Source organism: Aptenodytes patagonicus, chromosome 1, assembly GCF_965638725.1.
Source record: "Aptenodytes patagonicus chromosome 1, bAptPat1.pri.cur, whole genome shotgun sequence".
NCBI classification, from domain to species: domain Eukaryota; kingdom Metazoa; phylum Chordata; class Aves; order Sphenisciformes; family Spheniscidae; genus Aptenodytes; species Aptenodytes patagonicus.
The window spans coordinates 95,134,146-95,160,152 of NC_134949.1; the positions used below are offsets into that span (position 1 = coordinate 95,134,146).

The 26,007-nt window shown below is 38.9% G+C and overlaps 1 protein-coding gene across 2 annotated transcripts in view; it reads right to left on the reverse strand.

The window, feature by feature from the left end:
* Positions 1 to 26,007, reverse strand: part of COL8A1 (collagen type VIII alpha 1 chain) — a 93,635-nt gene that overhangs the window by 31,145 nt on the left and 36,483 nt on the right. Inside the window, exon 3 of one of the 2 annotated variants that reach the window (XM_076349685.1) lies at positions 2,987 to 3,101. The exons of the other annotated variant lie outside the window; for it this stretch is intronic. The gene's annotated coding sequence lies outside the window, so the exon portion shown is untranslated. The remainder of the gene's footprint in view (positions 1 to 2,986; positions 3,102 to 26,007) is intronic. 2 annotated transcript variants of the gene reach the window in all.

Consider the following 26,007-nt stretch of genomic DNA (forward strand, 5'->3'; position numbering starts at 1 on the left):
CTGAAGCTAGGTTTTCACGAGTGACTAAAGGAGTCCAGCAACTGACTCTTGTTTAAAATCAATGGTCCTGGAAATGTAAGGTAACATTTCCATAAACATATGAGTAATTTGAGGTTTAAGTTCCACTAAAAATCATCCAGTACTTCCAGCTCCCCAAGTCAGACAGGGAAAAGGCAGGCCGGTAAACTAATCCTTATTATCAGATAAGCAGGGATTGAATGAAGGAACATAAAGCACGAGAAAATGAGGAGGAAACTGAGGACAGAGGAGACAACTATGTTCAAGAAGTTTATACACTGAGAAGCATAAAAGGCAGTTCAACAGGAAAAAGGATAGACAGAAAGAATATCGGACTATATAAACTGAAACATTACTTTCAGTCGCTTAGATTTTCTTTTGATTTTGAGATATGACCTCAGTAAACCCACAAAATTGTATAACTTCATCACCTGACTCAGTGCCTCTGCACTCAGCACAAGACATTTTTTTCATTCTGCTTCCTGATCAGATTAGAAAGTGTCTGAAGTTACACTGTGCATTCTAGTAACCTTTCTGAATAGTTTTGCTTTCTTCATTTCAATTGTCATTTTTCAATTTAGAAATATTATTAAAATACCACATTTGGGTGGGTAGTGACTACCATGACACTGTGTAGAAAACCAAAGCAATTGGAAGCAAGCTAGACATTCTGAGTACATTTTTAAAATACCTTGTTGCTTAAATAAAATAAACTTAAATCCCTTAGTCTAGCAATTACTTTCAGATGTTTGATTGTTTATTTTTAAAGAACTGTCATATCAACCATTTAGAACCAACAAGTACTATTTTGATATCTTCACGAGTTTTCTCTAACATCTGCTCCCTGCCTTATTTTGGGAACTACATACTCATCTTCATTGTCTCTTGTATTTATCTTAATTTTGCTGTATTTTATTTTATTAGAGGAAAAACTTAGCAGAGCTGTTTGTGGCAAGATTTAGTTACAGGAAACCCAAAAGCTAAGCCCCAGTTTCAGCTGAGACAATTAGACTGTTGATTTTGGTAGCAGCTCAGGACTTCTATTGGACCCAAACGCCTTCCAAGTCTATCTGCCAGTTGATGCTCAAGTCTGAAAATTTTCTGTATTCTTGCTACAGATAAAGGGCTTTGTTTCCTTTTAATTTGAGGGATATTTCTACCCAGATCTGAATGTTTTGCTGAAATTCTTCTCTATTCACTGGAATAGATTAAAAAAAAAGGAAATAGTAACATTTTCCAGAACTTTCAACCCTTGTTTAAGGCTTTTTTCCCCCTAAATTCTCTGTTCCTTGATTGCTGTGAATTGTTGTGGACAGTGTTTGTTTTTCTCAAAGCAATTTTGCCATGCACGAAAAGTAGCAGGTGCTAATTTGTAATGCTTAGCTTAACCGTTGCTTTTTTCTGTCTAGTAAGTATATTCAAGAGCTCATATTACTGTTTCACCTGCTGTAGGTAAAGGACTCTAAAATGCTGAACACGTGATACTTTTTTAAAAGTGATCTATATTGCTACCTAACACCAGAAGATCTGTATCGAAAGGTTTGAAGAAATTACTAATAAAAAAAAGCAGTGTTCTTATACAGTCTTTTCATCAACTGCTATAGAAACTTTGCAGCCGAGTTACCATTCATAGTCCACTGCCATTCTTGGATGGATGTTTTATTGCTAGGTGGATTGGGTTCTAAAATTTTCTTATGGATGCTCTGGGAGAATGTAAATACTAGCCGGGAAGTGTTCTATTCTCTATTTCTGTTTTGTGGGCTGGAGCCTTGGGCTATACAATTTCCTTTTTGTTTGTTTGTTTCTTTTTTCTTTTTTTTCCGTGTTAGACGTTTATAGCCCCCGAGGTGGGGCGGGTGACGGCAGCCGATGCCGGGTGAAACGGTTACCAGGGACAGCTCCGGCGGCGGCCACTGCCAGAGATCCGAATGCCCTGGCGCTGCGCCAGTCCAGCCCGGTGCCTGGAGAAGTTCAGTGGGTTCACGGAGCGGGGTTTCTGCCAGGGCTGACGCTCTAGAGCCGCCTGTTTGTAGAGTCATGTTTATGTGACTCTACTGGTTTAATTTCGGACCAAGCGTGTAGGATTCTCCGCAAGAGAGAGACACAACCCAATGTGGCGCTCATGCCCCTTAAAAGATGTTCAGAAAGCCTGAGGATTTACATGATTAACTCTAAACACGTGGGTTCTTTTAATTAGCTACCTACAAACCAAAACAGAGTGCAGGACACTACTGCAATGCAGCCTGTTAAGCAATAATGCATTTTTTCTTCCAAAAGTCACACTTGATAACAAACAATAGTCATAGGCGTAAGATGACTGTGATACTATGAGCTAATGTCTAGTTGTCAGAAACTTTTCCATTAAGGCTCAGAATGATGTTTAACATGTTCTGCCTATTATTGAGCTAAACTAAACATTGTATTAAACGTGGATTTCCCAATGAATGTTACTGACGTTCATTTTTACATGTGCATACATACGGAAGCAGACACCTGTACACATGCATTTTGGATATCAAAAGCACATCAATAGCATGGTTCACTCTATTCCCAGGATATAATGTTTTTTGACATTTCTTTTTCAATCCTTACTCTTTCCTGACCGTAAAAATAGATTTAAAAGAAGATTCTTTAAACAAACGTGAAATGCCAAAATTACATGTTCTCTCCTATTAAACAATGGAGAATGACTGAAAGGGTAGATTTCTTTCATTATCTAGGAAAAAAAATGCTGCTGAGGATGATCACCAAAATTTATGTACCATGTATTTTTCTACTCAAAATTCAAAAGCTTTGGTGTATAGCAAGCACTTGAATAACTTATAAAATCCTGTGTAGGTGATAGCTTTAGGACAACTTCTTAAGGCAGTCGCTTAAGACAACTTCTTAAGGCAGTTCTTAAGCCTTTGCGCTTTGTTTTTGGCATTATGTATAACGCATTTAGGATTTCAAAGCTGGATATACTTACATTTAGATTTCGGGAAAGGGCAGAAGAAGGACAGTTGTTTGCTTTTCACTTTAAGAGACCTAGATTTCCTGATTGCGTTAGGCCCGTTGTTACTTTGTTGATTTTAAGTTGGTCCCTAGGGGGAAAAGAAAGCTTATAAGAAATGTATGAGCACACTGTCCATTTTGCAGAAATATTAAGGAATATTGGCCAAGATTTTCAAACATAGTGGCTTAACGTAGTCTTTTAATTCCATATTCAGGCTTCTTATTCAAGGTCTACTGTTCAGAAGTATGAAAACCTGGCAACTCATTCACTTTGAGTAGCCTTTTTAGTTACTCAATGCTTGTGAAAACTGATGTAGCAGTTTGAATATGGACTAAAAATCCTAATGTTTGGTATTTTTGCTGGCAATCCTCTAATAATTATGCTGTAAATCAAAATATGGGTTTGGATTTCAAGAAAAGTGCCTTGAGCCTTGTTCCCACCCTTCTGCAGAGACACTGCATAGCTTTTTCAGATTACTAGGTGTAAAATTATCAGTTTGAAGGACAGCTGAAAAACTTTTACTTAATCTCATCTTTCTCCACGTGTGTTGCCCCCATGAAAATGTACATACAAACCCTTTCATGCCATGTGCAACATAAAGCCATTAGTTGCCAAGAGGCTTGGATTGATACGATGTGCTTGGAACTGCCATACAAAGTCCCAAACGTGACAGCACTCATAATGTGAGGATGCTAACAAAGGGAGCCACAGGCAATGCTAATGTCCTATATAAATATAAAATATGCTTATCTATTTTATAGACTAATCACTCTCATGCAGCTGCTACCAAGTCATATGTGCTTCACCTGACCCAAATCCCACTGACATGACTGGGAAAAGTCTCTGTGATTTGGTGGGCTCAGCGGCCATCAAGATATTTAGGGTTCAGTGTGATAAAGTCCTGGATGGTGAATTCTGGAGACCTGTGCTCCAGATGGAGTGCGAGCACGTACTTGAGTGCTTTGCTGGATCAGAACTAGGGAGGGCCCAGCACCTGGGCTCTCAGCTGCTGACAACCTGCTCCTTTTGCTGCTCAGCGTCCATCCTTCATGAACCCATGGGCTACTAGAAAAACAGCTCTTTGATAAGCAGTGTGATGCTTTTCACACGTTGGTTGGCTTTGCGGTTGAAAATTGAGATATTTGGGCTATGATCTTCCTCACCTGTGTTTTTACTCTCCAGAGCCACTGGTTTCCCAGCAGTCAGTGTAACTCCGGAGAGCCAAACACACTCAAAGGTATCTCTCCATCTACTTTAAGCATTTTATCAGCCAGGGCAAAATGAAAACTCAAGAGTAGTGGCTCCTAACCTCTGCACAGCTGAGCTTCAGCCGTGCCGTGTACCCCAGGACCCAGTGGGCCCCAGGGAGCTGTGCCCTGAGTGGCCTGGCCACCACCAGACTATGCTAACCTTAGAGGAAGGAAGCATTTTGAGAGTGAGGAGAGCCAAAAAGGAGTACTGATTTCACAAGGGAAACCTGCGGGTAGCTTGACTGTTTTACCTCAGATTTATTCCAGCCCATTTGAAACGTGCCTGCTACCCCGTTTCACCTGAATGCCACACCTGGGCTATTATAAGGTCTCTCTCTTTCAAATCTGACAAAAGAATTAATTAAATTTTGGTCAAAACAGTACATTTTCACAGAAGAAGCTTGACTCTTGTAGACTGAGGAGCATTTTCTGCCAGAAAGGAGATCTCAAAACATCAGCCCAGGTACCTCCAGAGTACATTGATTGCCAAACAGCTCTTGACTTTTGGTTGCTGGCTGGAATCTGTTTCTCCATTTCAGGTGGCTCCACCTGACCACCCAGCCCCAGCACGGGCTCTGAGAGCTGCTGCATGACAGCAGCCAGGTGGGTGCCTTCCTCACGAAGCCCAGAGCCCTTGCAGAAAGTAACTGGCTGCTTTCCAGGCCCTTTGATTTAGATTAGGAATTAGATTAGTGATGACAAAGCTTTCTGGCCTCTGGTGTCAAATTTATTTAAAAAAATCTCTGTAATGATTGCCAGCTCAGTTCTCTGGTAATACCAGATCTAGCACTGGCCCCCGATCTGCCCTTGCTTTGGTAGATAATCTGTGGTGATTTTCTTTTGACTCCCTCCATCTCTCTCCCTCCATCTCTCGCAAGCAGATCCCTGTTCAGTTTGTGGTGCAGTTTAGCAGATGCGCTGCCACCTGGGGAACTGATAGGAGACAATGCCCAAGTACTGTGGATTATTTGCAATTGGTTTAATACAATTTATTTGAGCTGTACAAAAAAATGCGCATTTGGCCCCTTTCTGAGAGGACTCTAAAGCCTGGAGAGCAGAAATTGCCAATGCATTAGGCACAACCTCATTGCCATTTGCTTCCTAGTTTTATGAAGAGTAGCTTTTTATTGTTTATCCTGCCAAACAGGCCTTCTCCTTCAAACAATGAGTCAATAATTCAGAACACATCTACACACATCCAGCGCTTTTAGAGGCGGCTCTGGGCTCCACAGTTCAGCTCTGGATACAAACTTCTCTGCAGCTTGCAGGTGTTTAGGTTTGGGGCTTTGGCTCAGCTTCTTGTATGGATGAAGGAAAGTCACAAAGTCAGAAGTAGCTTTGAATAGTTAGCAAAATGGAGAGCTGCCAGACTGAAGGGGATGGCAAGCTACTTTGCCTGTGCCTGAGGAGAGAGGGATTAGACATTTCAGCCAAACAGCTCATTCCTGCCTCCTGTTTGTACCATCCGTGCTGCTGTTACTGCCTTTGTGGGATTAGAGAGAGGGTAAAGGAGTGCCAGCGTGTACCAGAGGGCCCCAGTACAGCAGCGGCAGCAGCAATCACATCTGCCCCTTCTACCTCCAGTGGCAGCAGGATTTCTCTGGCTTTCTGCCCTGGTCCTGTCCTAGTTTGTGTCCCTCCAAACCAGGACCGACCCCTCCTTGACAATCAAGAAGGTACAGAAAAATGTGTAGATGGTGATGGTGGATATAGTGGAAGTGAAGGGAAGGTCTCCGGGCGTCCTGCCTCCGGGGAGGAGGGGAAGGAAGGAAAAGAAGTGGTCCCAAGGAGAAGAGACAACTGTAGGAGCAGAAAAAGTGCCCTGTCCCCTCACAACCTCCCCACACACAGTCCCCTCAGTCCTCAAAAAGCCCCCACAACATCACTGACACAGTTCCCACCTTTCCCTCTCACATGCCTTTCCCTATCCCACACCACCACCACTACCCCTGCCTGCCTTGCCTGCTCCAAGGATGCCCTTGGCCAGTGCTGAGAGTTTGGGTTTGCTACACAGTGTAACCAATAAAAAGCCAAATTCTGGCTCCAGTAAATCACTCAACAGGCTCCCACTGATTTTTCTGAAAGGAACTCCTGGCCACTTTGAGATGTTGTTCTCTTTAAAACTAATATATTATTATTATTATTATTATTATTATTATTATTATTATTATTATCATTATCATCATCATCATCATCATCATCATCATCATCATCATCATCACCATCATCATCATCATCATCATCATCCAGCTCTTCATGTCCTGAGACCAATCACTTCATGTGCATTCCTCCACTTTCAGAACTGAAAACATATAATGGTGCAATATGGTTTTTTTAACCTGAAAAAATAATCTCATGGAAGTTTTCCTACTGATACAATCCCTGTCTCCCCTGTGTTATTCAGTCACGTGGAGATCCTGATATATATATATTAGGACTGTTTGGAGAAGTTCCAGGTCTAAAGCCATGATGTTGGGGAACGTGAAGCAACACAAGGCAGTCTTTTTTGTTATGGAGAAAATAAGTCCCAAGAAGGCTTCCTGGAGAAGCAAGGGAGGGAGGGAATATGAAAGAGAGAGGAGAATGAGAGAAACCATTCTTAAGAGGAAACTTAAGCATTAGGTTTCCTGATTGGTAGAGTTTCATTTCATTGCTCTGCTTTTAAGAATTACTTAGTGCAAAGCTGTAGCTGAAAGGAGAGGGGAGAATTTATTTTCTGTGTACTAAATATTCAGATATAGTAAGGTGGCGTGCACTCTCCTCTCCCTCCCACTCTGCTGCCTGCAGGTATTAACTGGATTATGGAAAACAACACTTTGTGTTTGCAATTCCAGTGCAGAAAGGCAAAATCAGAAAGGCAGAAAATCACTGTATTCTCTCTCTCAACACGGAAACAGCATGACCCCTGGTTAATTTAAGTAGTCACATAAATATAACTTCTATTTTAAGTATATACTTAAGTCCTGATGATTCAATATTCAGCCCAAATGCAAATGACTTTTGTGGAATGAGGTTTGCATTGAACTGGATCTACTTAGTGAAATATTTCAATCTGGTGTTTGAGGGAGAAAAGAGGAATTTGGTCAATTGCTGCAAATGCCTCTGTAGCAAAATTGCTGCTGTACTCATTGTTTGTGCTATTTTCTAGTGAATTTTTTAAATTTTTGTGAGAGAGAACTACTGTGGAATAGAAGGCTGGTCTGGAGAAAAGTCACAGGAATGTGTACACATAATTACATTTTTTGAAAGTAGCACGCTACACAGGATTTCCTAAACTGTACCAGAAAACATTGACATCCTGGAACTGACATTTGCAATTTCAAATACCAGCTTTCCAAGCATAATTAGTGTCTTTGTAAATGTTTCAGTATCAAATTTGGGACTCATTTTGGACAAGCCAGTCCATAAAATTATTTTTTTTTCCCCATTTATTATTTCCTTTTCCAATGTTCCAGGGATAACAGCTGTGATGTTTAAAGCTAACAAATAGTAAATTGAAATAGCATGCTTTAAAGTATTTATTACATTTAATTACAATATATATAAGTTGCTTTCATTTATAATTCACTCTTTTCTCCTGACATTTTTCTTTTTTTGCTTAAAGTACCTATGATTCCCATCGTCCCTTATACAAAATACACAAATACTTTTACATAACTACAGCTTTCCTCTAGTCAGACACCAAAATAGAGGGTTGAGGATATGAAAATTACTTATGACAGATGAGTCACATTAATATTTTGTTCTAAGCCATGAGAAAAATGAGACACAAGGGGTAGGAATCAGAACAGATCAAAACCCTTAGTGCTTTATGATCCAAAACCACAACTATCTATTGAGGTGCAAAATGTTCTTTTTTCAAATAGAGTGTGAGAAAAACACAAAGAATTTTGTACTGCAAATGCTGGCAGCACACAATGTTGCAATTATTCTCAATATTTTGAGATTCTTGAATCATAACCAAAACTTTAAGCAACACTGAGGTAAAAGCATTTTTATATTCCTTCACAAAAAACCAACAACTGAGTTTGTCACAGTTGCTTCAGAAGTGGTGTGCCAAGTTTCTACCAGTGACTGATAATAAAAACAGAAGGGAGGGATGTCATGACATCCTCTTGCCTTTTTTCTTTTTTCCAGCGTAGTAAATTCAGAATCATTCAGATAGTACTCCCATTAGCTTCATCAGATTTCTGTGCTGCTAAAAAAATCTTGTATATTCTGTCTTTGAAAAGAATCACTCTGATTGCCTTTTACAGGTACATTCCTATTTCAGTGCACGTGGCTAACTTAGTCTGGATATGAAGCATCTTGCTTCCTATTTGGAGGACAGTGAATACAATCGGTCACATTGGGTACGTTCTCAGTAGGTTACCACTCTCACTATTAGACTTAAGAAGAAACATTAATCAGTCCGTCTGATGTGATCAGGTAGTATCGTCTGTAATTTAGGTCACCGCTGGGTGAACTAGGTATTCTGTTTCCTAAGACCTAAGTATTCCCTTTTTTCATTCCCTCTTCTTGCCCTAGCATCCAATGGAGAGCTCAAGTCAGCAAGATGGTAAGCGTCTTACATGAGCTCGTCAGCATCCTCAAGCCTTGGGAAAGGATGTGCTCCTTTTGGTACCTGATGGAGGCAGGCAGGGACCTCTGTCAAAATGCACTATGAGAGTTCTTCCCTGGCTGCACAACGGGTGCTTCAATATGGCCCTGACAGACACTTTAGCCTGCCAGGCCCCAGTTCAGCAAAATACTTAAGTGGGGAGGATTTACGCATGCATGTGGAGACATGTATTTCCCCGACTAGAACTTCAGTGTAACTGTACGTGTGCTGTAAACTCTGTACAATGACTCTATAGGATTGGAGTTGAGCTGTGTTTCTCGTCATGAGAGTGAATTAGGTAGGTAAGTATTAGCTCTGCTTAACGCCACTTGTTTGTTCTTCCAGCTATTAGCAGGGGCCCTGTTCCTACCCACTCCCCATCGAAATCTGTCATTTCCTCATATGATAACAAAAGTAGCTGTTCACAGTGCATACCATGCTGGGCTGGGCTGGTTTTATGCCACTTTTTCATGCTGTGTAGGAGAGTTTAAACATGGAAAGTGAACAGACAATTTATGGAAAATCAACACGAAAGATTAAGGATGAAAATTTAAGAACTAAATGGGTGGTCTTAACCAGACAGTTCCTGTGGACTTTATTCAGAGAAATACATGGCTAAATAATTAGGAACTGGCACAATGCTTTGAATATCTAGCTGTAAAGGTGTTTCCTTAAGCCAGTAAAAGCAAGTTCTCCTTTTTCTCCATTTTTAATTTGCTTCATCATGCCTGAGGAATTTTTCTACCTTCTTAATTTATGCAATACTTTTGCATAGGACTAGTTCTGTAGGTATAAAACACATTTCCTATCATCCATCAAACGTCAGTAACTTGGTTCTTTATGATTAGGTTATCGGAGGCTATTGGGGTGTGATTGCAACTTGCTTGCAAATAGGTATAGTTGTTGCACTTTGTTTAGTCCATGACAATTCAGTGATTTAGTTTTTGTTTGCCAGGCAATGTGTGAGATACTTGCCTTGAGGTAAACATAGACACAGGGTAATGGCAGGCCATTTCTTTAGGGGTACTGGAACTGTCACAAGATGTGTTTCTTATTAATAGTGGCTCATAATTGATAAGCTTCTCAGGCTTTTCAGCCAAAGCAATTCCTACAAAACCACCTCCCCAGAAAAGGTTTGTAGGAGCACGCTGAACTGCAATTAAAGAGTAGGCCTCCAAGTGCCAAGAAGATTATAGGGAGGTATTATTGGTCCAGACAGAAATTTTGCCAGGCCTTCAGGACAGAATTATGTATCACTGCGTGTTTCTCTCTGGTATGTTTCTACACCATGAACTTGGACGGAATTTCAAATTTATAATGAAATCTAAGCTCTGTTAAGACTACTGAATTTCTGTCTTGAAATTTTTCCTGGTTCTAACTAATACATACACAGATTTGCTAGTGCCAGCCAAGACTAGCTATTTCTGGGAGAGGTACCTGTAAAAGGAAACAGTAGGTATAAAGGGCATGGTGTAATTTTAGTCAGGTTATTTATGCATGCCTCTTAAAAAACAAAAAAAAAATAGAAAAGTAAACTTTCCTGTTCCTTACTGCTGCCAATCTCAACAAACCAATTCTTTATCCATCCTGGAATTTTTATCAGCTTAGTCTCGTGTTATAAGGAAAAATGAAGTGAAATGCACATTTTTTTATATAATCTAATAAAAAGTCAGAATACATATCTTGCTAATGTAGTGTGCAGTGACCAATGTGCTCTATTTACCACAGGTATAGGTAATGTTCCTTACCCTGATTGGCACCAGCCAATTCTTGCCGCTTTGTTTATTTGTTTGGCTAAACTCTCTGAACCACATCACATCCTTTTATGTAATTTACCTTAAAAAGCTACGTGATAGCCGTAAGGACTATGCTAACTTCTGGATAATATATTTGAAAAAATTGTTCTAAACACCGTAAATATAATCATGATGAAATATCAGAGCAGAGAACAACCTTGACTGTCATCTGCGTACTCTGCATGGGCAGAAACAAACAAACAAACAAAACGTAAATTCTATCCTCCATCGCTGATACCCAGATAACTGAATATTGGACACACTACATCGTTGATCTTTGGCAAATGGAAAAAGGTTAAAGGAGATGAAATTGCCAAACAGTTTCTATGTTAGTGTCATAGAATCTCACATCATAAAGAAAAGGCAAAACTTTTCTGTTCAAGTCTCTAGAGCACTGAGTTGATAAAGTAATTAAACATTTATTTTTGAGAGTAATTAAGTGTTATACATTGAGTTATGTACGTGATTAGTTTCTTTGCTGAATCAGGGGGTTAAATTAAACCGGTGGAAATGCCCCTATACTTAGCAGAGAGCAAAATATCAGTTACAGAAAAGCACGAGTTTTTTTTTTTCCCATTATACTTTTTCTCTTAAGTAAAATCAAAGCAATTAAACATACTCAAACAGATGTGTGTTTTCTACTCAGGTTGGGATGAGGAAACGAAAAGGAACATGGTGTACTATTGTTAATCAAAAAGTAGAAATGTTGTATTTGTCTATTTCATCATAAAGTAAAATGCTTTCAGGTTTATAGAGGAAAAAGTACTGAGAATATCTTCAAAATGCCACCCTTGGAAGTAAAATGCCTCTGTGGACTGTAAAGTATGACCTCTTCATCCTTAGGGATTCATGCTGTTTGTTGTCCATTCCTTTTAAGGCAAGATTTTAGGAGTTTCCCATTACAGGCAAGCAGGAGAATTCCTCTCCATGCTAATATAGTACTCGATAAGCTTATGCCAGTGGCTTATTTGGTCATCATTACAGTAGTACCTAAATATTCACATATTTATCTTCACAGTACCTTGTGAGTTAGGGAAGAGGTACTGCTCCCATTTTGTGGCTGGAATGAGGCTAAATCCTCTCCCCAAGGTCGGTTAGGAGGTGTGTAAGAGATGCGGGGCATAGGAGGGAGGTATTCCCTGCCTCAGGATAGCGCCTTAGTCAGTGGGTCAGCCTTCCTTTCCGCAGGAATATGAAGCCTTATCCAGGACCAGCAGCACAAACACTGCTTGTGTGTGTGAAGAAATTATGACACATCCCACCTCTTGAACTGTGTTTCACTTGGGATATGTCCTATGATCTCAGCCAGATCTCATGTTCCCCTGCCCCTTGCCTCCCTGACCCCAAAAAGCATAGCCTGCACTTTTCCAAGCACCGAATTATTTTTATCTTATGAATGTCATTAGCTAATTAAAACTTACAGTACACACTGTGTTTCTACCACGCTTGGAATTTCTACTCCAAAATTTCACTACTTGATGTGATTATATAGGTGGTATTTATACATGTGACTGTACTAGACTCCCAGCTGTACTGCTATGCAAATTAAAGGATTTAAAGAGACAGCAGTTATAAGGTGAGGTGTGTGACGTCAGAAATGATGCTCAGGTGTCATGCATGAGTAGTGAAATAAACATTTCAAACGCCACTGAATATATTTAATTAATAAAATGGGCTAGTAAAAATGAGAACATTAACTAATGACTTTAAAAGAAGCATTTAAAGATTTTCTCAAATATATACAGTAAGAGACAGAACAAGCACTGCAAAATACAGTAAGTACTTTGACTTAGCTGAAGTCCTACAGACAGTCTAGAAACAAAAAGAACATTTGGATGGAAATATAACTAAGCAAAGATGCTGGAAATAATTCAGCTATAAAAAGCCACAGGAGTCCAGGCTTTGACAAATTCCTGAGACCATTCCATAAAGAATAAAAAGATGTACTAATGCTAATTCTAAGGGAAGATGCCTCTTCTGAGTTGGGCAGAAAGGTTTTGGTGATAAGAATGTTTCTAATCATCATCCCAAAACTTCTGAAATTATGAAGGTGTGTAGAAACTACAGATCCTGAGTAAAGATGGATTGTAAGGCACTGGCAACATTCTGGCCAGCAGATTGGAAATAATCTTCTCAAGTTTAAATCAGATGTATCACTTTAGATCAATTAAGAACAAGTTCATAATGATGTTAGTTCATTGATTTCATTTTACATTTTCATAAATGTAGAATTGAGTCCAATGTCAGCCTTTTCTGGAAGTGGCAAGAAGGATTTTGATAGAGTGGGATGGATTGGCTACACCCAAACTGTTCTCCATACTGTAGCTATCTGAATGTGGCAATAGGACTTCTCTGTTCTGGAGTTCACACTGCAATTAATACTAAAATCAAATTTGCCTGCATATGAGAGAACAACTCCAGGAGTTAACCCCTCTTTCTTTTATCCCTGGTATTTTAACCTGAATTAATTTGAAATCATATGCTACGTCAGTTACAAAACCATTTTCTAGGCAAGCTCCACCTTTCTTCCAGATGACATCAGAGTGACACCACAGTCAAAGTGATCTATACAGTTGTAACTTCCAAGATGGATCTACCGTTACCAGTAGATAATTTAGATGTTACGTGTGGTAGAAAATAAATCTGTCCTCTGTTTCCTGGCTTAAACTATTGAGAATTTAACAGACTTAAATACCTTCGCTGGTGTCCAAGTCACAGGGAGATGGGGAATTCCTAGGGACTTAAATATTATTATTGATTTCACGCAGGATGACCTCAGATACCATGTTCAGAAGCGGTAGTCTAAACCTATATGGGAGCACGGAGTTAAACAGAATCTTTGGCTTTTGGAAACTGAAAAAATACCAGCCCTTTCTTCCCTCAAAAACTGATGAATGCAAACAAAAATATAAAATGACTTACCTTCCACAGCAGCTGGTTAATGCCTTTAATTTCTTAGGCAATAATAGTACAAGGTTGACTGGGATAAGTTTTAAGTCTGGCAAATGTCAAAAAGATATTTCAAATCTTAGCAGGATAGCTGGCAGGTTTAGTAGATACCATATTTGGTTATGATAACAGTAAAATAAAAGACGTGGTTATTTTAATTTAAAATTGGACTTGAATAGGACGAGGTCTGATGAAGGAAGATGGGTCAAATTTCTAAATCTGACTGATAGATATAACTGTTAGAGATCAAAACTAGCAACAGAATTCCACAGCTATTAACATCCTATTTTTACATCCCTATTTCCAGGAGAATTTTTACTGGAGAAAGCAGCATAAAATTTCTGAGTATAATGGGATAAGTCTGACGAAGGATGGGGAAAATTAGATATGCTTTGACTCCCAAAAATTACAAGAGAAAATGAATCTTTCATTCTTCTAAAATGAGCACTTATTTGACGAAAGATAGAAAGATATCCCTGTGGGTTGCTTTTTCCCAAAGACGAAATCTTCATTAATTAGAAGTACGAATTCTTGCAGAGGTCACCAGTTCAGTGAACATAAATGTCTCTAGCAGAGGATGTGAAATGTGATGGTTTTAAGAATCCATGTATCACCTACATGGTAGATCCTATTCTGAGACTGAAAAAAAAAGATAGGGGTAAATTGGGCAGAACGTGTGAAGATACGTAGTCAGCTTATCTTCGGCAGCTTAAGAGCACATGAAAAACAGTCTTGTTAGATAAAGGATCCACCTTCCACAGAAGTCATATCAGCCAGCAGGCAATTCTTTTAACAGCTCTGTGCTAATGACTCTCCATCTGCCAAAAGATTATATTAACATTTACCTACCTCATAGTGGAAGCTGGAAGGGCTTAATTAACATGTGTAGTTATTTAAAGCTCTTGGGTTGAAAGCTGCACTAGAGGTCCAAAATATTTGTTAATACCCAGATGATTTGCTCACGTGTTTGCAACATGCCAGCATAGAAACCTACTGGATGCAACGCAGTATTAGACAATTCACCAAATGAGAAGCTCAACGGGGTAAACAATAGTTCTAATTGGCAGGGTGCTTTGGAAGATCCACCCATCTTAAGGCTTTATTGCAACTCTTTGGCCATACAGAATACAAATCAGCTTCAATTTATGATTCTATTAGCTCCAAAGCCACTAAGGGACAGAGAGCTAGAGTCTGGAATGGAGCCAGGAATTCATTCCAGCAGCATGCAATCTCATTTGGGCAGATGTCACAACCTCCACCTTGGACTGAAAGCTCAGTGTGAGCCAGCAGAAAATACATTTTTAATATGCTGGATAATAAGGCAAATGCTGTTATTTGGAACTACTAGCAAAGACACCTGCTGACAGTTGGCATTAAAGGCAATGGCACCTGCTGGAGACATTGCAGGGGGAGAGGCGAAATCTGAGCCTTGTTGAAGTCAAGGGACGTTTTGCCATTGACTTCAAACACACCAGAATTTCTCTTACAATGATTAATGATTTTATGTGTATCTACAAGGTTATGGGTAGTTTGTGAAACTTTTATACACAGGCAGATGTCCATAATGTCAAATAATGAGGATGCTGAGATACCAAAGGAATATAATTAGCATAATAAATACCTACTAGAAAAAAATAGATAGATCACACCGTGTGTTAAAACTTGATTGATTCCAGTTTGATATCATCCCACACAAAAGTCATAAAACAGACCATTCAGTGGCATTAGTGGTTGGTGAAAAGCACTTTTCAATGCTTAGATGGTTTGTAACTTCTAGTGGCAGGACACTGTCCAAGAATCTGGGGGTAGAAAGAATTCCTGTGCATTCACTTTGTAAATAAATTGCCTGACTCGTCTTTAAATTTATACAAAGCCATGGGCTTTGATGGAGATCAGAAGTAATTTATCCAAAGCAAGCTCTGAGGAGAAACAGCTCTGCTTTTTGCTTGTGTATTTTGCCCAGTGTCCCTTTCTTCCTCTGTCTTTTAGTATTACCAGTCTACTGTAAGCATCTACATTTTTTCTTGAAATTGTATCAAAAAATTTGAAGCTTTTAATAACCTGCCAATAAAACTTCTGCAGCTGAGTCTGCTAAAACACCCCTGTTTATTCTCTAAAGGGAGCAAATTTGCATGCAGGTTTTTGAGTATGCTGAGAGAATGTTTTTGTTGAAGTAATTTTTTCCAGTAAAATCCCGGAGTGCTTGTTCAAGAGGCTGGTCTGACAGATGAACTTTCACAAGCTGAAAAAATTTAGACTGGTTGTGTGTTTCCAGTGCATATATCACTAGCTCAACACAACAGACACATGAGGCTTTTATGCAAAGCCTGGACAAGAGCCTGACACCTTGTTTCAAACCATGCACAGTCAGCCATTAACCTGCAGCAACAGGCAGCCAATCCGCTATAACATACTATGGACCGCAGACAAGAAAACCAACGAGAAAGCACTATTGAGCTGTTGCTACTTATGCTCCTTGCAGGAGAATGTCTGGTTGCTTTGGTGTGGTGTAACTTACACCCTGGCAAAATATAATTGTCTGCCCTTGAGAATACAAGCCTGAAAGGTGCAGGTGGAAGAGTCGTGCAACTCCCTTCCTGTGGAAGGGTCAGCAGCAAGGATTCAGCCTCCTGGTGCTTCAGGAATAAGTTAAACCTGGCAATACCTTCTGTGCATGGCTATGGCCTTTAGGTTCTCTCTTTCTTTCTGATTGAAGATGGAGAGATGCTGGAGAAACTACAGTATCTGCTCTACTTCTACTAAAATCCTGGTTTTAGAGGAACTCACGGTGACCAGGCAATACCATAGCACTTAAAAGGTACTTCCATTTTGCTGACTAAAGCAGAACGAAAGCCTGTGTTCACATGAGGAATGGAAACTAAGTTGGCTCTGAAAATTTCTTCCAGAATAACTGTTGTAAAGTGATCCCATCACCACAACGAAGGCACTAGACTAGATAACCTGTGTTGCTGTGGTTCCTCAGGAAATGCAGCAGCTGCTGTCCCGTCACAGTGAATGTATGGCAGATGAATTCACCAGTCCTGTTTCAGAGAAAAGGTTGTGGGTAATCTACTGGTGCTTAGGAAAACATAGTATGGTGTTTTGCAGTCCTTAAAAAGGGACAGAAGAACCCTGTGGCTTCTGTTTTCTTCCCCTAATGTAATTGCTGGTGGTGGACAGTCAGGTTTTAAAAGGTGACTGTGTTTTAAAGGAAAGTGTAACTATAATCAAGTGTCACTTTGCAACATGCATGACATTGCATGTACAGGTAACACAGTTCCACCTGCTCTTATCTGATGCAATCACATCACATGTCATAATGTCTTTTAAGTTTCAATAAGTACACTGTTTAATTTTTTCCTGCTTTATAGTATTTTCTTCCTAAATCTACCTCTAGATCCTGTAATACTCTTAACATATCTGCAAATCTACTACAGTAGCTACTTTATTTAAATAACAAGACTCCCCCTTTACTGAGGAATTAAGCAACCTTTGTTGGCAGCAGTCTGGTAGGGTGCTTAATTCTGAAAAGGTTGTACAAAACCCAGGCTAAACTATTGAAAGAATGTTTCAAAAAAATCAGAACTGAAAGTTTGCTCTGTTGCAGAGCAAATAAACTTGCACTAGCTCTTCAAAGCAGACCTCATTGTTCAATGGCTCTGAGGCAGTTGTTGCTTTCTCAGCAAAATGCTTGTGATTCAGTTTGAACTAGTCCTCTTGACTTTTTTCACCGCATAAAATGATATCAGCAGAAAACTCTGCGCTCTACATAACCAAGAAAGCATTCTACAATATTTTAAGTAAGTCTCTCTTTACAGCAGAAAGCTATCAGTATTACTTACCCTGTATTTTTATGGCACGTACTGGGACTTACACTGAACTGCAGCCTACTAAGTTGAAAATCTTTGGCAAACAGGGCTTTTAGAAAGGACAAATCGCCATCTCATCTCAGCCATCTCTTAGGAAGCTATTGAAAAAATCTATTGATTTTCCCATGCTATGATAATTCTTGGGATTAGAGCTCCCAGCATCTACTGCTAATCTTCTGAGATATTTCTTTGAATTGACATGCTATGGCATTCGCTCTTGGTACCAGTGACAATGCAATTTTACAAAAACACATCTTCAAGACATTTGGTCAGGCGACTCAAAGGATGTGCACAGTGTATTTCACAGCATGCAAGATATTGTCCTGTAAGGTAATTTGACATAGTCTGTTCTCCCATCTATCTCCAGCATCTTGTTATATTGCAACAACAAGGTGTCAGATCACCAAGGAAAAAGGCAGTATCGTCTCTGTAAAGGTAGTAAAGGTAAGAACATATATAGGATTCTGTGGCCTATGCAGTGGAAGTGACGGTAGATCCACAGGCAAAGATGAACAAGAAGGACACTTACCAAGCCAAAAGATTATCATAGAAGCTAAAGGACACAGTTGGCTAAGAAGCAATGCAGAGAAGAATGCTGCAGAAAACATCTGCACCAGCCTAAGAGAAAAAGAAAAGAAAGGGATAGAGTGATGGGGCAAGAAGACAAAATTTGGAATCTCTCAAGGAAAATATTGGAAGCCTCATGCCTGGAGGTAAAAAGAGCCATTTCTGCAAAAAGTATTAGAAAGTGACATGGGGCGATTATCCCTATTTGGCCTAAGTGATCTGCTTAGTGTTTTGCATTTCTGTATCCTACACATGGATGCTATCGCTTCTCTCAGCCTGAGCAATTCTTTGATTATTAATTAATCTCAGTGCCTCTCATGAAAGAACTTGGGGAGTGATCAGTACAACCCAGTGTGACCAAGAGGCACAAGATCAGTCTTCAGGTCTCATGAGTTGTTATTGCTCAGCTCTGTGTGGGCACAAGTATCTTTTTGCCCAGAGATTTTAGCAGCCCAATCTCATTCCCACACAGTCAGTGGAAAAGCCTGTGAACTGACAGTATAACAACAAATGTATGCAAAGGTGGAAATAGCCCACTGAAAGGAGCATTAGCAGGTAAGGCTGCTGTTTTCCAGTTAGGGTTTAAGAACAGTTGGAGGTGGGTATCGCTTCGTTTGGGAGCATGCTAAGGTACCACAGCTGGAGAAAATGAAATGATGTCTCTGTTCTCAACAAAATGAAGTGCCTGTCACAGCCAATTTTGTACTAATGCTGTTTAGAGCTGAAGAACCATTAGCTTACAGTCACAAGACTTTCCAGGGTAAGTAGGAATAAATTTTGTTATTACCATTTTAGAGTTAGGAAAACAAAGGAAAATGGAAAGAATCGTTTGCCTGAAAGTTCCCAGCAAGTCACTGGCAGCACCAAGCTTTAGGTCTCATGACTTGTTGCTCAGCTCTGTGTAGAGGCAAGTATTTCTTTGCACAGAGATGTTAGCAGCCCAATCTCATTCTGACTCAGTTGGAGGAAAAAGTCCAATTAATGTCAATTCTTATTTAATTTCGTAACTTTGCTTAGGTCACAACTAGACACTAAGTAATATATTATCTTTTTTTTGGTATCGTTCAATTCTGTACTAAAAAGCTGACTCAAACTTTATCTTTAATATAAAGTGTGGGTAAACAACTGCGTATATGTATCAGATAAGTATACATGCAAAAAGGTCTCAGCTTTTTCATTTTCCAAGAATTGAGTAAATTTCTTCTTTGTTGATATGCTGATCAGTCTTTCATTACTAATGTTTATATAAAGAGAATACATATAGAGAACCTGTATCATTAAGTAATGATATGTATGCTACCAAGACATATAATGTTGAAGGTGCAGTAATCTGGAATATTTATACCATGCCTAGTTTCCCATGAATTTAGTTCAAATTAAAAGAAAATCCTTAAACCTTAGTTCTCTTTCCCAATACTTTTCAGAAAATGAAAGCCTCCCTTTGAAGAGCTGGTAGTGTCAGATATTAGGGAGTTAAGCCAGACGTCCTTGGTTTAAAGTTGTTAATCTCTATCTCATCTGCTCTCTTCTATCATCTTCAATTTGTCAACAGTGTGTAGTAATATGTTTGATTCATTGGAAGTGAAAAAAGGATAGTGAAAGCAAGTAAATATGTCAGTTAAACCCCACAAGTATTAAGTCACCTCTATTTGTTTGTCTGGTAAAAACTGGCCTCTCATTGGGTGAACTGAGGCCAGCTTGATTCACCACCAAAATGTGAATCTGGAACTGACATTGAATTTGCAGATGTGCATAAGAGAAATCCCTTGAGTGCTGAAATAATTGACTTTAAGGAAAGGCAGGAAGAATGTAAACAGCGTTGTTAAGCAGACTGAAGTTTATCAATTACTGTCATTACTACTGAAATTAGTCTCAGTTTGACATCATGTTGATTTTCTAATTATTTTGTCTAAATAAAGATTAAATTATTTTTTTAAATTCACGTACATTACACAAATCCAGGATATTTCTGAACAATCTTCTTGCTTATAAACAACAAAAGGAAGTGATAGCATACATGAGATTAATAGCTGAGGAGTGAAGTTTTTGTGTGTGCAAAAATTTTAAAGCTTTCAGAGGAGAATGAGGTATAAACACTGAAAGAAAAACAGCATGAGTTTGGGTGAATAGTGCTGAAAATATCAAGCATATATTGAAAACACCAAGCATGTAATTATATGCTGTGCTTGTAGAAAGGGCTCTCTAATTGTAAATTTGGGCTTTTGGAAGTGATCATGAAAACAATGCTGTAGTGAAAAAAAAGGACAATGTCTCTCTTTCTTGCCTGTTTATGTAGGCTGTCATCCAAAGTTGTCAAAGAATAAAGCCCTCTTAGCAGAGCTTTTCCAGGTGTTTTCGGTCTAGTGGAAGTTTACATCCAGGCTGATTCAGAGGTGCAATCACTACAATTGAATTACCAATGTTCAAATTAATTTATGCTTCCGCTCTCTGGTATTCAGGTCAGCCGCAGAGCGTCTTTTGGGTAATTTAGATCCGCATCAGCCCTTCTAATGGGAGTGATGTACTTTACATGTCAACACAGACTAACTTATCTGGCTCGTATTTTCTCTCTTGGAATGCAAGACTTAAAATAGATGCCATTTTAATACTTGGCTTTCATTTAAAGACCCATCTGCTGATGCCTGATGGAAACATTTTTAAACACTCCATTTAGAGATAATTTTGCTCATATGTTATAGGTTTCTTCTATTCCTCTTTCTCCAGCTTAAATCAGCAGGAAAAAAAGGATTTTGTCTGATTAAGATTTCAGTCTTTTATTTGATTAGTGGCTATAGAGTGCTGTAACTTCCAGAGCAATCAATGATGCTGTCACAAACAGAAAATTGCAACCTGTTTTTTAAAAGCAGTGAACATTTATGTCTCACCTTCCTTACTGTTTTTTTAACACTAACTCTCGTATTATACCTGATACAAATGATGATGACATACCTAAGTTTTGAAAAGTGTCTAATCCGCAATTTGAGACACTTTAAGGCAATCTTGTTCTCAGAAATGGGTGGTCAGCACTTGGTGAAGGTTGGGCTTGTTGTGCTGTCTCCAGTTGGGCACTTGGAAAGCCAACTATCCAAAATCACTCTCTCCTTTGAATGCATATTCCAGTCATCTGATATGTGTGGAATTTGAAGCAGCTAAATATGTGCCCACAAACTGTGAATGACTGATTGCAAGAACAAAAATGGAAATCAGTTTTATAAATTATCACTGATTGTTCAAATGAAAAATAGGTTATGATTTGAGATCTGAAACCAACCTAAATAAAAGGTTGTTAAGGAACTCTGTAAACATAATTCTGTGTTTAACAAATTGAATCAGTTTTATTATCACTGTTACCAAGGTTGTGGCAAATGGTCATGAATTATGGACATTAGCCAACAGAAAAATACTGTCTTGAGTTAAAAAACTAGTGAAAGCTATGATGGGTAAAGGGATATCTCTGCTTTTGACAGAATGATGCCTAAAAAATTTTAGAAGATAAGAACCATTTGCTGCAAAAGAGGAAGAAAAGGGTCAACTCTCAAGTAAATAGAGTACAGTCAGAGTGTCTGGGCCTTTTGCTTTTCTAACAATTCTTCTAAAAATTCTTCCGTTATTCACAGTGCTGCCTATCATGTTGGGAAATGCATTCTTTGAGCCCTGAGGTATGTTATAAAGGACTTTGGATATTTGACCCATGGAGTGGAATGAGTTCATGCATAAGGACATGAGTCCTCCATGCATGAGTTCATTTGTGATGGCAGAAGGAGTGACTGGCAGTGCCCCTGCCCTAGGCCTGCTGACTTGGAAGAGTTCTTGTTTTAGGACCACAGCTGTTGTGTGAATGAGGTTGGTGCAGGGGTCAGCATGAGAGTTATTTGATTTTTTCACCTTACTCTCCCTTGACTGGCTAATGAAAAAAAAAAATCCCTGTCTGCAGTGATTCCATGGAAACCCAAAGCAAATCATTAATACCCACATGTGCGTGGGATCAGCTCTTCACCAATCAAACTGTGCCAGAAGTAGGATGTATAGGGGTCAGTTTTCATAAGGTCATTTCTGGATTAACTGTTTTATGGAACAGCATTAAGCAACAAACTTTGCTGTTGAGTCATTATGGAAGAAGTGATGCTAAGTGGAAGGGAGGGCTTGACTTCAGATTCCATGTCTGAAGCCATCAGAGGTCAGGAGTTTTTAATGTGAGAAACGTAAAGTAGAATTCATATAAGTGTGACTAACTTCCAGGATTCAAGCACATTCTTAGCACAGGAGTATAAGGATGGGAAAATGTTCATTACAAAATGTTATTTCATTCAGATTTCAAAGTTTGCCTCTCTTCTTGGACAGGTTTTGATTTATTTTTTGACATTTTCCTGCAAAGTTGTCTTACTTGTATTACCTAAAAGGAACATCCTCTCAAAGTCACAAAGTAGGAATAAGTACCTTGGAACAGCCTTTCTTGAGACATAGGTTCTTATTTTCATAGGTTCTTATTTTCACTCAACTTCAAACTTCAAGCATCACTAGTCCCCTAATAAATTTGTTTGTCTTTCATGTTCTACCAGTCAGGTGGCCCCATCACAGGAAAAAGTTCTAGAAGTAAGACATCTATGAAGTTTAGGTCCTCCCATGCTTAGGTAGCAGCTCAGTGGTGGTTTTCAGGATTGCAATTTCAGTGAAAATTGTGCACGTTGCAGCTAAGCCTCATTTTATTCTCTGACAGGCAAATGAACAACTTTTTGTAAGATAACTTGAGACTTATTCACAATGCCCATGCAAATACATTTATATACTCCTATCTTTCAAAAAGAAAATCGAAGGTAATTATTCCTTATTTTTATAAGGAATATTATATATTTTCTCTCTCCTTATGAGAGAGAAAGCATCTTACGTTTACTACAGTGATTGCGTATGGGCACATACCACAAACTAGCCAAAGCACTGGAAGTTCATTTCCTAGCTGACCTGCCAGTCATTTCTCTATGTGCAAGTGCCCTGACCCCTGCATGGAATTAGGCCTAACTTCACTCAGTTTTGTCTTAAGAGATAATTTTCAGCTATTTTCCAGGAGTTTATAGAAGCTTGTTTAGTTATTAACTAGCTTTAAAAGTATTTAATGACTTGGAACTTGTACAGCATTTGAAAAACACTAAAAAAGTCTTCTTGATACTGAATGTAATAACAAAAACAGCCCCTAAAAAACAAAGACGCAGGAAGAAACTTACAGCATTGTGGTGATAGAAAACACTTGCTAACTCCTTCAGTAGAAACCTAAGCCTTTGTAATGAGGTACACCTGGTCTCACTTAACCCTTCCCACAGCTGATTTTCTATGTTAGGTTATTGCCATCTCTCTGTCGTTAAAGTGGTTCAGAAACCTGATGCAGTAGGATTGTTTGATGCTTTGTCCTTGCATTTCTATGTAAATATGTTTTAACCTAAAAGATTGGGTTCTTTTTGTTTGTTTTTGTTTCTTTTCTGTTTCTAAATGCAAAAATCATATAGTCTCTTGAGGACATCTAGCTCTTAATGAAAAATACCATATCTGAAAATTGGCAAGACTGTAACAAGAACTTCCCCCCCTCCTCCCCCCCCACTCTGCTTTTTTTGTGGCTTTCTCTTCATTATTGATAAAGCCAAGCAGCTACAGCCTTAGAGGGGCCATTTTGGAGCTGGCTGCAGCTTGCTACACCTCCTTCTTCTAAGTGGTAAGTGCTCTTGGTTCCTGCTATATTTTTTTTATACCTTTTTGTTTTTCTCTGTCACTCTCAAGGAGACAGTGAGAATGGAAATATGAGTTTCTGAACCAGAAGGAATGCTAAGGCATTTGAAGTGGGTTTGTATTTGTTGTTTAAGTGTAATTCTTCTGGGGGGAAAGTAATAATGAGTGTGTGTGTGTGTATATATATAAAAAAAAAGGTCTTAAAGATTTATGCTGATAACATTTTCTGCTGTACCACAGTTTGGAAAAAAACCACTAACTGAGGAAGGATTTTCTTTTAATATTTGGAGATATATACTGTATTTCTGTGCCTAAGAAATGAACTTCTTTAGTTACTGGGGACTTAGATGTGTATGAATAAAAGGGAATGAAAAATCAAATTTATTTGCTTTAGTTTAAAAATGTCTTCAAAGTTATCTGAAATTATTTTCTGTTTTAAAAATGTTGATAGCTAAAATCCCCTGCTTTTTCTGTATCTTACGCCCCTAAAAAGATCTGGATTTTTTTTTTTGGGGGGGGGTGAGGCAGGGGAGAGTATTTAACCATTTTTTAATTCATTTGCCAATTCTCCTGTTCTCTATACCATGCATGCATGCACTTTTTCCCCACCCTGTATCTATTAATAAAATAAAGGTGGAGATGTTACAAAGATATTGCTCAGCTCCCCATCTCCTGGAACTGGGGGATTACATTAGAATTTTACATCTTATTTAGTAAATCTGCTTATAACCCTCATATTTCAGGAAGGCTTGAAATAACCCTGAAAAATATGAACTAAATGTAACCCAAATGCAATAGTTTTTTAAGCGGTTAAAACAATAGCTTTGAAAATGATCAACACCTTTATAAATTTTGATGGCATATCAACTTCACAAACATTACCAGTGCCGCCTCAGCAGGTGACTGTAGAAGATGGAGCACAGGGAGCTAAACCTATTGTGCTTACTTGCTATGTCTGTCTCTTCCCAGGGCTGGAAAGAAAAGTAGCTTGTGTTCCTACTCCAAGGGGTCTCTTTTGCCAGCCTATGGGCAATGTAATCTACCTGGTGTTCCCTATGTTCTTCTGGGCTGTAGGGGTGGATTTACAAAACATGAAGAGCCATGTTGCACCAAAGACTCTTGAAATGCTCTGATTTGATGCTACCTGCCCCCTTCCTTTTCTCATTTGGGTTTAATAACAACATGTACTGTGAGGAGGAATAAAACATTCATAATTATAACGTCTCTATTTTTAAAGAGTTAGTTTAAAGAGCATAATACCCTGTTTCTATTTTTCATCCTGTTAATATTGCTGTATGGACTGAGATCGTGTTCTTGAAAATAACCGCAGGTGGGAAAACACTTGTGGATACTGTGGAAGGTGTCTGTACCTGACTCTGTTAATCTTAAGCAAAGCTCCTTTTTTAATTAAGTAGGAGTGTTATCTGAAGGCGAAGTGGTAAACTGGGCCCTATGTGGATGGCTTTCATATTTTAGTAAAAGCATAAGGACTTAATACAAATGTTTGAAAATTATGAAGCCTGAAATATGCCTGCAGTGGATGTAGCTTAGATTCTAAGCCACAATGGTAAGACAGAAGGGACTCTGACCTTGTGTTAAAAGAAAAGGTACATATTGCTGTAAGAGGCAATACTGCTTATGATAGTCTGAAGACCACTTCATCTTTTTCCTGCAGTCTGGCTAAACTCTCTGGCGATTATTTGTTTATTTCCAAATTTGTGGACTTTAACATTTTAAAGAGTGTTTTACTATTTTATAAGGCATTCTGTTACTAACTCATTTTGCTTAATCCCTAACATGTATGACTGGAACTGAATAAAGAAAAATAAAATCATAGAATCTGGTATTTTAATAGTAGTAAATATATATTAGATTGCATGATAAACTTTCAGGTTTCTACTGCCTGTACAGCACTTTTCTGGCAAGTCTTTCTTCAGCAAGTCTTTCTTCTTCTGTGTTTGTCTTTACATTGGACTTTACCCGGGCAACATGTGTCCCTGATTTGCTATGGTAAGGATGGGGACAATGTTCAAAGGACTTTGCGTGTGGAAAACTAGCTGAATCTCATTGCTGAAGATGAGTGAGCAATGGAAGGACCAGGTGCTAGTATGTGCACTGCAGAAGAACAAATAATTAAGAGGATCTGAATAATTACCATTTCCCCCTAACCAGTTCAGTGGGGCATGTGTGCCACTGAGGCAGGATGCTGGATGCAGGCAGTGCACAGGAAGGGAAGCTAGACAGGAAC